The sequence below is a fragment of the Danio aesculapii genome, chromosome 25 (genome assembly GCF_903798145.1).
Source record: "Danio aesculapii chromosome 25, fDanAes4.1, whole genome shotgun sequence".
Lineage (NCBI taxonomy): Eukaryota > Metazoa > Chordata > Actinopteri > Cypriniformes > Danionidae > Danio > Danio aesculapii.
This window is the reverse complement of record NC_079459.1, coordinates 13,425,719-13,442,774: the sequence shown is the minus strand read 5'-3', so window position 1 is coordinate 13,442,774 and position 17,056 is coordinate 13,425,719. Positions and strand designations below refer to the sequence as shown.

The 17,056-nt window shown below is 32.8% G+C and overlaps 1 protein-coding gene across 5 annotated transcripts in view; it reads right to left on the bottom strand.

Moving 5' to 3' along the window:
- cadps2 (Ca++-dependent secretion activator 2) overlaps nucleotides 1-17,056 on the bottom strand; it is a 351,417-nt gene that overhangs the window by 157,496 nt on the left and 176,865 nt on the right. The window lies entirely within an intron of this gene.

The window sequence follows — 17,056 nt, the reverse complement described above, 5'->3', positions numbered from 1 at the left end:
CAGCCTTCACAATAGGAGAGGTTATTTTGCATTCACCACTTCTCCAGACTCACGCTGGAGAGGCAGCTGAACATTTCCTGTATTGTTTAGATCAAATTATTGTGTAGGATGGTTGTCGGCTTTTTATTTTTAGGATTTTTAGGATGGTTGCAGTACTTTTCTTGTGGTATTAATTTATTAATGATTTTGGTTCATTAATAAAAAACATTAATAAAAAACAAAATGCTTTTTTTGTCATTCAAACGTACAGTGCATCCGGAAAGTATTCATAGCGCTTCATTTTTTCCACGTTTTTTTAATGTTATAGCATTATTCCAAAATGAATTAAATTCACTGATTTGTGTAAAAAGTAAAGCGCAATGAATACTTTCCGAATGCAACTGTATATAGTTTGTTTCTTTTACTTGAAAATATTTAAAACAATATACAAACCAGTGCAATAAGACTGATTCATGCATATTTCAAAAACTGCCGAGGATAAAATACATTATGGTCCTTGATATTTAGCATTAGCTCAACAACTTATCACTAAAAGAATCTCACTTATAAAACAAACATTTCTGAACTTCCCTTTTAAAACATGATCAACTTGAATCACTTTAAAGGCGTTAAAGGTTAAATTAAGTCTCTAGAGTGTGTATGTGAAGCTTTGGCTCAAAATACCCCAGAGGTAATGTTAACTCTTTGAAACTGCCTCTTTTAGGTTTGGATCCTAGTTGTGCCATTTTGGTGACTGTCGCTTTAAATTCAAATGAGATGGTTCTCTTTTAAAAAGAGGGCAGAGCTACAAATGCCTATGTGTCAGCATAGTGGCAGATTTAAAAACAAGACTAAAGTCCTATGCTAATGAGGGAGCAATCGTCACTAATAAGTGGGACTTTCCCCTTCTGATGACATGTACAAAGGGAGAATGTCAATCAAAGTGTTTCTTCAGTTTTAATCAAGTGTGAATATATAAAAAAATACAATTAATAAATGTTTACCATTAGAAGCTGGTTATATTCACATACAGTCCTTTTAAAAGGGATTTTTGCATAATAGGTCCCCTTTTAATGCTGCTGCTGCTGCATTCACACTGTAAGCAACACAATTACTGTATGTAAGAGGCTGGTTTAGAACACTTTTTGGTAACACTTTACATGAAGGGGGTGTTCATAAGGCTACCATGAAAGCATTTTAATCATAACATGACATGTCATGCGTTTGAAGGAGATTTTACAGTCATTAAGTTATTTTAAATAAAGGTGACATAGTTTAAGATGTCTTTTATATGACAACTTGACACAACCGAATACACCAAAACTGTTGAGAGAACAGAAACTTGTCATAAACATGACTGTTTTCTTATACTTGTCTCTTTTATTCGTGTTTATGTAAAGCACTTTAATTTACTATTGTATATGAAATGTGCTATATAAATAAACTTGCCTTGACTGCCGTGATGTCATTATGATTGTTTTGATTTGTATAACATCATCCTTAAATGTTATTAAATATAAATAAGACTGTTATAAAATAATTTAAGAGAGCACTGCCGAGAAATTAAATGACATATTCAGTTGTTCCACTGAAAAAAAAAAAAAAAAAAAATTGATCAGAAAAATATTAAGTCAGACACAGCTCTACACTCCAAAAACTACAGTACATTTAAAAACATAAAAATAAATACTCCAAAAGTAAAACATAACAGCAAAATTTAACTAAAAACATGATTAAAAAATTATGTATTTCCTGATGATCATTAGTTTCAAATTAAAAGAAAAGAAAATATAAATAAATAAATACATTTAATTTGGCATTTTATTACCTTGGTTTAACAATGATTCAAAATGAAGTATTCTTCAAGTATTCTTATAAATCTTGTCATAGACAAGAACATGTTTTATTATTAATGGCCTAAAAATAGAAATTTACATTTCAATTCATCACTAAAGATATATGACCTAAAATTTCACATGCCTTAACTTTGAAAAGAACATAAACCCACACCACATGCAAAGGCACTATATGCAAAACATTCAAAACCATGGTATACATACAGTTGAAGTCAGAATTTTTAGCCCTCCTTTGAATTTTTATTTTTTAAATATTTCCCAAACGATGTTTAACAGAGTCTGATAATATTTTTTTTTCTTCTGAAGAAAGTCTTATTTGTTTTATTTTGGCAAGAATAAAACCATCATTATACACTAACTTGCCTAATTACCCTAACCTGCCTAGTTAACCTTCTGTAATTAACCTAGTTAAGCCTTTAAATGTCACTTTAAGCTGTATAGAATTATCTTGAAAAAAATCTAGTAAAATATTGTTTACTGTCATCATGACAAAGATAAAATAAATCAGTTATTAGAAATGAGTTATTAAAAATATTATGTTTAGAAATGTGTTAAAAAAAATCTTCTTTCCATTAAACAAAAATTGTGGAAAAAAAAAAAATAAACGGGGCTAATAATTCAGGGGGGTTAATAATTCTGACTTCAACTGTATATGTCCCTCAGGGGGTTATAAAGGGTTGCATTAAAAGCCAAGAGCTGGCAGTAGCAACGACAGCTGCCGCAGTTCTTGTTTGCAAAAAAAATTGATGACTCCATTTTAATTAATCTCAGAAATCATGTTATTTTTTTGTGCTTTAAAGGAAGCAGATTAACTATTAAATCTAACGCAATACTTCAGCAATGTGTCAATATCACAGTTGTTTCCGTGTTTAAAAAAATTCTAAATCGCATGCTGTAATAAAATGCAAAAGAAAAATGCAGTGAAGGCCTGTTACTGTATGTTGCTTTGAAATTTGACTACATGTACAGTACATATTAACTCTAAATGCAGAAATATATTTCTAATAGCCTAAGCTGAACAACTAGGAGGTTTCTATCTGACTGCTGCTGCCACTGTCATCTTGCAGTGGCATCTCCAACAGCATCTCCCCATGATGTAGTGGCTGAAAATTGGACTGGATATTGTTAATGATGATTTCTGCATGCCCTGCCTAAACATGCCATTGTTGTATCATTTGCCACATTTTTGCACCCCTGCCAATGACCTTTACGAATGCTAAGATAGAAAGATAGCTCCTTGGATGAAAATATATCTTTTTATGATTTCCTTCATTTCGTTTTGAACAATTTATGTCATTTTTAGATGTAATATTGCAAAACTAAATATAAGAAAATGTACCTTTTTTTCGAATAGCTTCCTTAAATCTTCCCATTTGGCAATGCAAATTAAAAAACTTTCGTTGACGATCTTATTTTCAGAAGATACCCTGACTTAAAAAGACTCCAAAAAGCAGCACTGAAAATGACTCTAAAAACAAGACTTTCAAACATGGCTCAAAAATAGTCTCAAAACATGACACGAGTCCAACAGAAAGGCTTAAAAAACAAATATTGACTCCTAAAGCAACTGTCAGAGAAGTTGGCAGAGCATGTCCGAGAGTCATCTTCACGCATGGCATGTATGCTAATCCGTATGTGAGTTTGCGCCGTCTTATATGTGTTTGTGAGATCAAACCACAACATAAATAAAGACATACTGTGTATCTATAGCTGATTAAACACACAAAACTGTAATCCAACTAAATTCTCTCAAGCAGGCCAACAGTTGCTCCTGGCAAACTGACTGTAGAAGTCAGTTCCTCCCACCTCTAGTACAGTTCCTCTGCTTTTAAAAGTAATAAAGCCACCAGACAGTGTTTTAAACATCATATGGCAATCCAAGTGTTTTTTCCTCTGTAGTATTAGCATTAAAATGAGGCCTGTAATGCAGAAAAACTGTACTGTATATTCACTTGGTTGAACTTATAATATTATAAACGAGATTGGTATATTCATGTTCTGATAAAGGAAGCTCTTCCTAATATGTTTTAATAGAACAAATGCTGGAAGGAATGAATCCAACAAATCAAATTAAGCATTAAATGCCTTAATTATGATTTAGCACTTACTGATCATTTCACAGCTAGTCTAGACTGTATCTACAACTAAACCTGAGTCATAATGCTGAATCACTGTCTGCTTATGCAGCTTTTGGTGCCTGAGCTTCGTTGTGAATGCGAATCTATTGGTTATACAAAGAAGGCAATCTGAAGAATGCTATATGTTAGCCTTCCCATTCATTTCTATGAATGAAAAACACACCGTTTCATTTCTCTGACTCTTTAACAGACATTTGCACCAGATACTTACTTAAAATCACTCTGTATCTCTATAAAAATATTGTGCATTTCAGAGTGTGCTTTACACAGGTGTTTGAACAATTTGAATTGTTTAAAATGTAGTCTTGTTTTAGCTGTGACGACTATGTTTAGATGTCTATTAGACATGACATCTTTTAAAAACAAAAAAATGCTTGCTGGGCAGGTGCTCGACTCAGGTGTTCGTATGTTCCTTTCACATGATATCAGCCATGACATCAACAGTTTCCACGTAAAAATCGAAATCTCTCTCTCATCCGGTGTTAAGCTGTTCATCAGTGAGCTCTTCTTTTCTTATAGCAGCGTTGGGTAAGTTACTTAAAAAAAATAACGAATGGGTAATTATATCATTAAAAACCTATTTAAATTACTTTTTAATAACAATGTTAATTAATTAATAAGGAATTGAATTACTTGACTCAAAATTAAATAAAATCCCTATAAATATCAATATCTTTTCATTCTTTAACTTTGTGCCTTTGTCAAAAATCATAATACATTTTAATAACAACTGAATACCATAACATGCATTTGCAAATAGAATTACTTGTGCACATACACACACATACAAGCACTCAAACAGACTGCAAAAAAAACTTTTCTTATTCACATTTTTGACTTGTTTCTAGTCCAATTATCTAAAAAGTCTTAAATGAAGCAGATTTTTCTAGGCAGGCAAAACATAATGTCTTGTTTTCAGAAATAATATGCCAATATTAGTTGAGTTTTCCTGTAAAACAAGCAAAATAATCTTTTTTTTTTTTTGTCATAAGATTATTTTTCTTACCCCATTGGTAGATTATTTTGATGTTTTATGGGAAAAAAAAATCACTTCCTTTTAGCTTATTATTTCTTAAAACAATACACTATGTTTTGCTTGTCTAGAAAATTCTTCTTGATTTAAGCATTTGTAGATGTTTGGACTAGAAGGAAGGCAAAAAAAATCTAAGAAAAGCATTTTTTTTTGCAGTGCAGAAAGACAGAGACATATGCATGCACACGCACACACACATATATATCATTCCAGGACCCTCAATATAGGCACAGTCTGACAAGGAGGAATCCCTAGATGAGCTTTCTTGTTTTTGGTGAAAGACAGCTAGTCTTTGGGGGACTTTTTGTTGGGCACTTGGATTTGACGTAAGATAATGTGACTGTGTATGTTGTTTGCTGAACACATCCACAGACCATGCTGGATTCCATCTAAATACAGTGGATTGAGATACATTGTTTCATAAGCATGTGCAAACATCTTGATGAATGCAACCTTTGTTAGGTGGAAAATAGAATTATTTAGCAAAATATCTGAAAAAAAAATCTGCTTTGAATTTATACCATATATTGGCATGAACTAATTTCTGACTCAATTCAGCAACATATACTGTAATTAAATGTAAAAAATTGTAATAAATCTGAACTGATTTATACATACTTTTATTTATTCATTTATTTACAGCATTTAAGTCAAGTGCTTTATAAGTAACTGTAATTAACCCCCATCTATCACCTTACATTTTGAGTTCACACTTGAAAATTGGTTACATGCATATTAAAAATACTGTAGATTGTGTGTGTGTGTGTGTGTATGTATATATATATATATATATATATATATATATATATATATATGTATAGGAGGATATGTATATATATATATATATGTATATATATATATATATATATATATATATATATATATATATATATATATTATATATATATATATATATATATATATATATGTATATATATATATATGTATATATATATATATGTATATATATATATATATATATATATATATATATATATATATATATATATATCTATATCCTCCTATACATATATATCCTCCTATATATATATGCTCTGGTTTCCCCCACAAGTCCAAAAACATGTGGTATAAGTGACTTGGGTAAGCTAAAATGTCAATAGTGTATGCGTGAATGAGTGTGTATAAATGTTTCCTAGTGTTGGGTTGCGGCTGGAAGGGCATCTGCTGCACTGTAAAAAAAATCTATTATTTTACTTTTTTTCCGCAGCTAGGGTGCCAGGAACAAATACGTAAAATAACGGCCGGTAAATTACAGAAATTTACCATAAAATAACAGAAGGTAAATTACAGAAATTTACTGTAAATTTAAAATTTAAGGATATTTCTGTAGTTTAGTTTGGGCTTTAGTTTGAAATAAAATAAAATAACAGATTTTTTTACAGTGTGCGTAAAACATATGCTGGATAAGTTGGCGGTTCATTCCGCTGTGATGACCCCAGATTAATAAAAGGACTAAGCAGAAAAGAAAATGAATGAATATATATTTTAGAATATGGAATTGAGTGAAACTTGAATATATGGAATGAACGTCTGAATAAATAGAAATAAAGTTTGAATACATGGAATTAAGTCTGAATATATGGATTGAAAGTGTGAATATATGGAATGAAGTTTGAATATATGGAATGAAAGTTTGAATATATGGAATGAAGTCTGAATATATGGAATGAAGTCTGAACATTTGGAATAAAACTTGAATATATAGAATGAAGTCTGAATATATGGAATGAAGTCTGAACATATGGAATGAAACTTGAATATATAGAATGAAGTCTGAATATATTGAATGAAGCCTGAATATACAGAATGAGAGTTTGAATATATAGAATGAAGTCTGAATATACGGAATGAAAGTCTGAATATCGGGAATGGAAGTTTGAATATATAGAATGAAGGATATTGAATAAGGATAAGTCATTTATTACAGTAACTACTTTCTTTGTAACTCATTAAACACAATACTGATTTCAAGACATTGTGTTCCCAGCATCCATTTAGTATAAATTGCTAAATGGCTTGGCAGATGAGAGTGATCTGAGTCATTTTTCTGTCCGAGGCTTCAAAACATTCTCATTGATACACATTGTCTAAATCTCAAAACTGCCTTGGGAAGCATTGTTAGTAGATGGATATTTTGGGATGTCTACTTTTAACCTAAAGTAAAGGCTGTCTGAACTCCAAAAAATAAGGATGAAGGATATTTAAATGAACTGTTTTCAAAGCAACAAAACAGCTGTAAATACTGATCAAAAAGTACAACATTGCAATACTTAATTCACATTTAAAATGACTTTCTAAACTGTTGCACTTGTTTGCAACATGCTTATGCATATTAAGAATACTAGTATTCACCTTTAAATGGCCTCAAATGATTACAATGGGAGAGAATAAGCATAAAAAAGCATAAAAACATAAAAGCATAAAAACAGCATAGGCAATTTACAAAAATGTTTGTTAGCTTTTCATTGGTAGTTTACTTGTACAAAACCTATTAAAATACTCTTAATTAATATCTAATGCCTCTTATTAATGCTTTGCCATCTTCTCTGTAATCACATTTCCTGGAAATGATATCACTGACCAGATTAAAATGTAATTCCAATTTAATTTGAACCTTTGCCCCCTTTTTAATCTTTTTTCTTTTTAAATATTTCCCAAACGATGTTTAACAGAGCAAGGACATTTTCACAGTATGTCTGAAAATATTTTTTTCTTCTAGAGAAAGTCTTATTTGTTTTATCTGGCTAGAATAAAAGCAGTTTTACATAAAAAAAATAAAAAAAACATTTTAAGCTCAAAATTATTAGCCCCTTTTAGCTATTTTTAAATAGTCTACAAAACAAACCATCATTATACAATAACTTGCCTAATTTCCTAATTAGTTAAGCCTTTAAATGTCACTTTAAGCTGTAGAGAAGTGTCTTAAAAATATCTAGTAAAATATTATCTACTGTCATCATGGCAAAGATAAAATAAATCAGTGATTAGAAATGAGTTATTGAAACTATTATGTTTAGAAATGTGTTGAAAAAATCTCTCCATGAAATTGGGGAAAAAAATAAACAGGCAAGTTAATAATTCGGACTTTAACTAATGAGCCAAAATAAGAATATCTTTTCTTCTCTAAGGCCTTATTATGCAGTATATGTTGCCATCTTGTGGATGGACAACGTCAACCATATTTGATCAATGACAGGCTAATGGCCGCCGACATGCTGTCTTTCAGAAATTATAACTATTTAACAAAGGCACTTTCCTTATAAATAAACTACGTAGTTGCAATCTACACAACTACATTCTTGTCTAAAAAAAGCCTCAAAAGTACATTATGTTTTACAACAGCAGCAAAATTCTTGTCAAATTGTATAGCGATTTTATTGATCTGCTGTCACTCTATGTGGGCGGAGTAATACAGAAGGGTGAGAAGGCTGTATGACTTCTGATATTGCAGAATATTGCATGGCTCAGATTTGAGAACCAGACAGAGCCGTTGTATAAATATATAAATATATAATCTACTGATGGCTACTTCCAGCAGGATAATGCACCATGTCAAAAAGCGCAAATAATCTCAGACTGGTTTCTTGAACATGACAATGACTTCACTGTACTCAAATGGCCTCCACAGTCACCGGACTCAATCCAATAGAGCACCTTATATAACGGGTTAATAATTCAGAAGTGCTAATAATTCCGACTTCAACTATATATAACTATTTTCTTATTAGACTTATCTGTCTTTATTTTGATGGTCCATTTGTTGAATTTATGTTAAATTGCATCTACATGCCAACTAATTCCCATTAGATTATAAGTAGACTGTTAGGTTGGGGTTAGGGTTAGTGTAAGTTGACATGTACTTGCAAAGTTTCAGTTAAATGTCTGTTGAAGGAGCATATCAACAGATATTAAGCAGACAGTCTACTGATCAGGCACAGCTCCATGGGGGGCCAGGGTGGGCCTGGCCCACACAATCAGGAATTTGGCCCACTCTGACCCCACATCAGATAACAACTATTTTTTGTGATGCGTTTCATAATTGAGAAAGCAGCATACATTCGATGTGACTGTGAGCTTTAAAAACATGTTTTGGCTAGCCAGGCTCATTTACAATCTTGATTAAAGTGTTCCATTTTAATAATTTTAAACCATTCAAGCTGCATTAGATGAAAGAGAATCTAATTCGGAATAGAGTGCAGATTTCTGTGTGCATCACGCATCTCAGTGTGCATTACCAAATGCACTTCCCGTTTATATTATTTCATGCAGTCGTAATTCATACAATAGAAAGTCGTAAGGAGAGCAAACAGTTCACCAGTAGGATAATCGGGAGATGTATTGGCCTGTTTAATCATTATAGCATTTTTTTAGCAGTTTCAGTAGTGAAGTTCGTGCAAAGTGCAACATACAAAATTCAAACACGTGTGCAAAGCATTTTGTTGCAGTTTGTGTCAAAAATATTAATATTTTGATAGATATCCACACATAATCCTGCTTTCACTTTGCTCTCTTTGCTTCTCTTGATGCGCATAAACAGCATTGACCTGTATAAACAATATTGAGATGTTAGTAATTGAACTAAAATCAATATCACTGATTCGATTAATTAAATAAGACTCAAATTATTATTTATGATCTTCCTCACTTATTGGACTTTTTAGCTGGCAAGAGAAAAACGTCAAAAACATATACACACTAGATTTTAAACTCTTACTGTTTACTGTTGTGCTTACATTAGTGCAAAACAATATTGAAAATTCAGGATTCAATAATGAATATTAAATAAATATTGAAAATTCAAGATGAAGCGAGCAGGACAACGCACACACATAGAGCGCTGTGGTAAAGCATGCTAAATGCCATATGTGCATTGATTAAAACATGTTACATATGTTTTATATGCGAAATAAACGCTGAAAAATGTTTTTGATAGGCTATAAAGGGTAATTAGTAGGCTAACAAGTAGGTAAAGGCTAACAAGTAGGCTAATATGTAAAGATCTGCTATTATTGTTATTAAAAAAATACTAATGTCCATATTGGCTCTGGTGCATTAAATAATAATTAATAATAATCATATTAAGATATATTTTTTTAAATCACAAAATATAGAAAATGGTATGGAATGTTGATATTTTTTCAAGGTATCATCTCGAAGTTGGACATTTCAGCATTGTGACAACACTAGTTACAGTTACTGTAAACATTATTATATGCATTATGATTCTATGTATAGTTGACATTTCAAAAATTTAAGGAATAAAACTTTTAAAAAACAGCAATTACTTCCAATATTTTATTGAAAGCATATTTAATTTTTATAATTCAGCTTTTGCCAAACATAAATGATTAAATGTTTTACACATTTACAAATACACATTTTGTTTTTATATTGTTTGTCAACTCTGCTATGGATGAATTTAGTAATTTGTAGAAATAACAATAAATTATAGCAAGAAAAAAATCTTATGGGTAGTTGCTAAATTGTAACTGAGTTGACTGTAACAATACTGTATATAACGTTTTACACAATTTTGAGGAATTTTACAGAATATTCATGTAATCACCCTTAAAAAAACAAGGGCACATGCATGAATCTTGGGTTTAGCAGATGTGCTTCCTTTGTGCAAATTAACATCACACTGTGGGGTCAAATATGAGATTTATTGGATTTAACAACATAACACAGGCAGGTGATGGTACAGTAAACACCGAAATCATCTCACACACACCCCCTGATTCACCTTGATGAGATTAAAAGTGACATTTCAATTTTGACTGCCTGCTGGAGGAGAATGGGAATACTAAAATATGTAGTAAACAAGGAGAAATTCGATGGGTATCTACTGCAAGACACTGTACTACACAAGGTTAACAAAAGTGCTTTACAGAAATCATACACAGAGAAATCAAATCTTTGAGTACTATTATCTATTATGTGTAAAATCCATCTCAAAAATATGATGTTTTTTAAGTCAGTTATTCTTTCATCCTATAAATGTGTCAGTAGGATACACAAGTTCACATTTCCAAACGTTATTTGTGCTATTTTGCTTTGAGATTTTTTTTATGCATAGGGAGTCTGACAGCAGCCAGTGCTCCACAAAGAGATCTGATCTCAGATGTAAAGACAGGAAGAAACAAAACAAACTGAAACGGAGTAAACACAGAAGAAATGTGGCAAGATCTCCCAGACATTTCTAAAAAGCAACAGTGCAAAAGTTGACTTCTGCTGAAAGTGAGATATAAAACATTACTCTTAGTAACTAAAAACATAAACGCAGGATTTGGTTCATTTAAACATGATTAATAGCAGCTCATTTCTGTGATTTGGTGCAACTGAAGCATATCAGAATACATATGTACCTCAAACCATTCTGTTTAGATTGAATCCGGCAAATGGTATATAAACAGCATTCGCAGTCCCATTATCTTACATCAAATGAAAAAAAAAAATCCCTAAAGACTAGCTTAGTCTACCATGTAAACAGCGATTTTTGATGACCTTAATCTGACTAAAATCACAATTGGAATAAAAAGACATCGAATTAAGACATGTGGAGTATGCCTATGTTAGCCGCATTATTGAAGCGCAGTACAGACAGGTAAATAATGCAATCAAACTATTACCATCGTGTAGGATTTTCGTCGCATTTTGCAGCAGAATAGTCTATACATAGATGGCTGTTTGCACTATTCTCTGCACCTACTGAGTCAATGAATGACCACAGACACAGTACATTTTTCTGGCTCATACATGAAAAGTGCCTTTGTGTGACAGAGACACATTTGCACTTCAGTGCTGCACAGCTGGCATATTTTCAACGTATCTGCAGTGTCAAAACATGCCACTACGCTAATGGGGAGCTGATAAGATAAGAGGGATTTCATGCTCAAGGACTGACTGATGTTCCCAACAGAACTGTAACTCAGCATTCCAAAGAAATAAAATAGTGACCTTATAGGTTAGGTTTATCTAACAGTTTGCACCCAGTTTGTTCAACTTAACATAATTACATAAAAATTGCATACAGTCACTAATGGTGTTCCACAGGGTTCAGTTCTAGACCTACTCCTATTTATATTTTATCTACTACCCCTTGGCCACATTGTCTTGCACAATTTTGTTCTTGCAAGTTCCGTCCCCCTTCTCATTAACCAGATGCCAAGCTGAAATTGAAAACTGTCTCTCAGTCTTAAGCCTGGTTTACATGTCTGTGATTGGCATGACCCACTGCGCATACTTTGCGCGTTGTTGTGCATTTATCCTTCTGCATGCTGTTTGTGTTGCTCTGTAATAACATTTCCGAAATGCTAGCTGGCAGTGAGGTTTTTATGTTCCTCTGTGTCGAGTTTCTTCGCTAGTGTTTTGTTTTTTTCTGAACACATGCAGGCTGTGCCATAGCATATGCGTGCGCTTGAAGCAGAAGTATAAATCAGCCTTTAGGGCTGTATTTTAATGATCCAGGCCAGGGATGAACAAAATCAGTCCTGGAGGGCTGGGGTCCTGCAAAGTTTTGTTCCAACCCCAATCAGACAGACCTGGGCTAGCTAATTAAGCTCTTTCTAATCAAGGCTTTCTAGAAACATCCATGCAGGTGTGTTGAGGCAAGTTGGAGCTAAAATCTGCAGGAAAGGAGTTTGGACACCCTGCTGTAGGCACAAAGTCTAAAGTGCATGATGCAAAAGCATTAAGGGTGTGTCTGAATCCACTTTTGCTGTTTTAAGGATGGGAAAATACACTCTGCGCTGTGGTAAATGGTCTAACAGGGTTGTGCTTATTCTCTTAATGAGTTATGGGTGAGTTTTGAGCATAATGTGCATTAAACCAATCAGAGGCTCATCTCCCATTCCCTTTAAGAGTCAGTTACGTTGCGACATGTCGCATTTGCTATTTACAAGGTAGACTTTGTAAGTGAAAAAACTGATCACTTCACTAGCGGGAAAACAGTTAAACAGAGCCTCTACAGTGCGAGGAAAAAGAATAAGGCTTCTCCATTCGAAATCTTTATTTCCTCTTAACTTTACTTTTACTCTTTACTTTACTCCTTTACTTTCGTGGATAAAGAAGCAGTGTTGTACGCACTCCACTGAAGACTTCCATTAGCTTAAATATTTAATTTTGTTTGTTAAGATTTGTGTCAAAACTATTTATAAATTCATTTCTAATTTCTAGCAAACAAATAAATGAAAGTGTGGTAAAAAAAAAAAAAAAGAGTTATATCCAAACGCACATCCTATTCACATGCCCCATGTGGTGATGCATATGTCTCCAAAACTCGTCAGGTGGACAAACCTAAACTGGTAACACTTTACAATAAGGTTCATTAGTTAATGTTAATTAATGCATTTACTAACATGAACTAATCATGAACAACACTTGTACAGCATTTATTAATCATAATTGAACATTTACTAATGCATTATTAACATCCAAGTCCATGCTTGTTAACATTGGTTAATGCACTGTGAGTTAACATGAACTAACAATGAACAACGGTATTTTCATTAACTAATGTTAATTAACATGAACAAATACTATAGTAAATGTATTGTTCATAGTTTGTTCATGTTAGTAAATGCATTAATTAACATTAACTAATGAACCTTATTGTAAAGTGTGACCATATATATATCACACTTTACAATAAGGTGAAAATATGCCGATTTTGTTTGATTCGGTTGTTTAGAAACAAAACTTATGAGATGAGTTGTTGTTTAATTTTATCGGTGGTTCCAAATATGTAATGTAATCGTAAGCTTGGCTAACAGTTTCAAAGAATTTGATGTTTCCCCATTCAGGCAAAATGCCTGAGCATACTGCCCGAGAGGGGTTTCAAAGATGGCGGCTGAGTGAAATGACTTGCCTTAAAGGTGCATAATTAACACGCTTTAGACCAGCTTTTAGTTGGTCATTGGCACGGTATAATTAGTTCCTTAAAATAACATTTTATAGATCAGCACGCCCATGAGTCCACAATGTGGAGCAAACCGTGAACATTTATTTTGCGCTGGTCTGAAAATAGTAACAAACAGCACCATACACATCTTACGCCTTATTGTATTATTATATGATAGAGCCCTTATGTTATAAATAAATAGTGACAAAACTGAAGTTCCTACTAATTGGCAGTACATCTATTAAGGCAAAATCGGATTGTCTCGCTGTAGATATTGACAACAATCCAATTTGTCCTTCTCATCAGGTCAAGAGTTTAGGTGTAATTTTGGTTAGCACACTTTCTTTTGAAGGACATATCAATAATATTACACATACAGCATATTTCCATCTGCATATTATTCATTGTCTTCATCTTTCTATTACAACTTACAATAATGCAATTCTAAGGCCCAATCCCAATTCTACGACTTAACACCTCGTTTTGCACATTCATGTGAAGGAGTAGTGGTGTTCCCACTCTTTAGCTTGAAGGCATAGGGCTAAGGGGAAGAGCTAGATAGCCCTTGACAACAGCAGAATGGCTGCACACAGAAGTCAGGAGATGCACAAATTTGTATTTTTGTCATTATTACGAATTTTTACAAGCATATGTTTTAATACATTCATAATGTCATTCGTGTTTTACCCTTATGCTTAAAAAAAAAAAAAAAAAAAGCTAAAATAAAAACCTATAATCCATAATACCTCCTGTATAGCAGTCCAACAACATTCTGTCACTCGATAACACTCGAATCCCCTGTCAGAAAAGTTCCCAGTGGTTGGGAATGAGCTTTTTTTACAGTGTCTGGTATAATGTTAATGCTGTTTTTCTGTGTTTACATAGATGAATATGGCCACAGTGTAAATACACAGAACAGTTACAATCTTATTGCCACATTCTATTGTTATGATAACATAATATATGCCTTCAGTGATTTCCTGAAGATAAATACCAAAAAATAATGCAACTAGAATAACTACAGCAGTCATGACCATCTATCTCATTTGAAGCAAGAGATCGCAACAACATATGGTGTGTGCAGGTGCTGTAGTGGTGTCCCATTTCTTAGAGGTAAATTTTGGAGTCTTTCCCCTTCACACTCTGTTTCAAGGGCCAAGGGGAAGGGGAAGGTTTAGGGGTACAAAAATAAAATTGGGAAGCCTCTTACATTGACTACTGTAATGTTCATCTCAATGGCCTTTCTTCTAAACATCTCAATAAACTTCAACTGATTCAGAACTCAGCAGCTTGTGTTCTTATTGGGACTTCATGAATTCAACACATTATACATTGGTTTGCACTGGCTTCCATTTAAGTATAGTATTGATTTTAAAACTCTACTTCTCACTTTTAGGCACTTCACAGCCTTGCTCCATCATGTCTCATTGACCTTCCACATTTTAACTCCTCTGTCTCGCACTTTCAAATCTACTCACACAATTTCTCTGCAGCCACCTACATGTTTAACCACAATGGGAGCCAGATCTTTTAGCTCTATAGCACCTCAGTTATGAAACTCTCTTCCCCCTAACATAAGGAACAGCGATAGCCTCCAGCCTTTTAAATCTCATCTTAAGGCTGATATGTTCACCCAAGCCAACTTATGACAACATTTTTATGGTTGTATTGTTTACTTTTTTGTATTTATGATGTATATTTGCAGTTTTTATTACAGTTTATTACAGTTTTTATTTAAAGGTATTTTGTTGGGTGTCTACAAAGGCATAATTAAAAATAAATAAATAAATAAATAAATAAATAAATAAATAAATAAATAAATATTATTATAGATTCGCTCATTGAGTACATGCCAACATGCCAATCAGGGGCGATTTTAGGATTTTTTTTGGGGGGGTATAAGGTAAAAAAAAAAGAAAGATATATATATATATATATATATATATATATATATATATATATATATATATATATATATATATATATATATATATATATATTGTAGCGTATGTCATGTGTCTTAAGATCTTATGCCAGTTTCACCTAGGAACTATTTAAGGCGGAGCTGATTGCAGGGGGAACTATAAAAATGATGCACCACTGTGAGTAGACAGACAAATGCATACACTTTCTAGCATTCAACAAGCTAAGGGATGCTTATGCTTTTCTGGAGTTTCTCCCTTCTGTAACCAGCCAATGAGGTATGTTTCTTTTGTATGATTTGTTGATTTTGTTTTATTTAAAGTGTAATGTTGTTGTTGTTGTTGTTGTTGTTGGTTTGTTTGGTGTGTGTATTTAACTTTGTTTATGAGCTATGCGATTTATATGAAGTTAAGATTATGTGCTCATTATATTATTTGTGACCTTAATGTGATTTGGATTAATTTGATATGGAAATGCACTGTTGTAATTTATTTGTTGTATGTTTTTAGTTCTTACGTCTGGTAAAGTCTGATGTCTTCTGATCTGCCCTGCTATGTTGAGAACTGAAGAATTGATATGAAAATAAACCAGTGAGTAGAAAAAAAAGACTCTTGCTCATTTGTTGCTGGAGGGGAGCTACAGTAAGAACTCAAGGCTCATTGCGAGTATGAAAGAAGAACCTGGACAATTTAACCAATGAACTCAGTCAAGTTTTGTGTTGTCTAAAGCAATGAAGGGAAATTATATATGGTCCAGCAATATCAGAATGAAAGGACATTGCCAGTTTAATATAGAGACGCAAGCATAACTTGAGGAGCAGCACAAGTCAAGACCAGCAGTAAGAGTGGTGCAGTTAAGTGTGACTAAAGGTACCCAAATGTGGTTAATGGCTGCAAAGACTTTAAGTATTGTTTAGTGTTTAATTGTCATGATCCTTTCAAAATGTTGGTTGTTTATCATTAACTTCCAGTTTGTATTGCTGTAAAATAAGGGTACATTTCACTTTGTGTTAATCAGATTAAGGCATGATTTATGATTTTAATTAAATTAAGGAATAAATAATAAAGAAAAGAATTTGGTGGTGAAAAAAAAGAGAAGAAATTTTACTATGTCAGATTTAGGTAAGCGGCCCATGGATGATAGAGTGAATCAGCAACTTGCAACTCAGCCCTCAGTGAGAAGTAAGGTGGCAATGGTAACTTCTGAT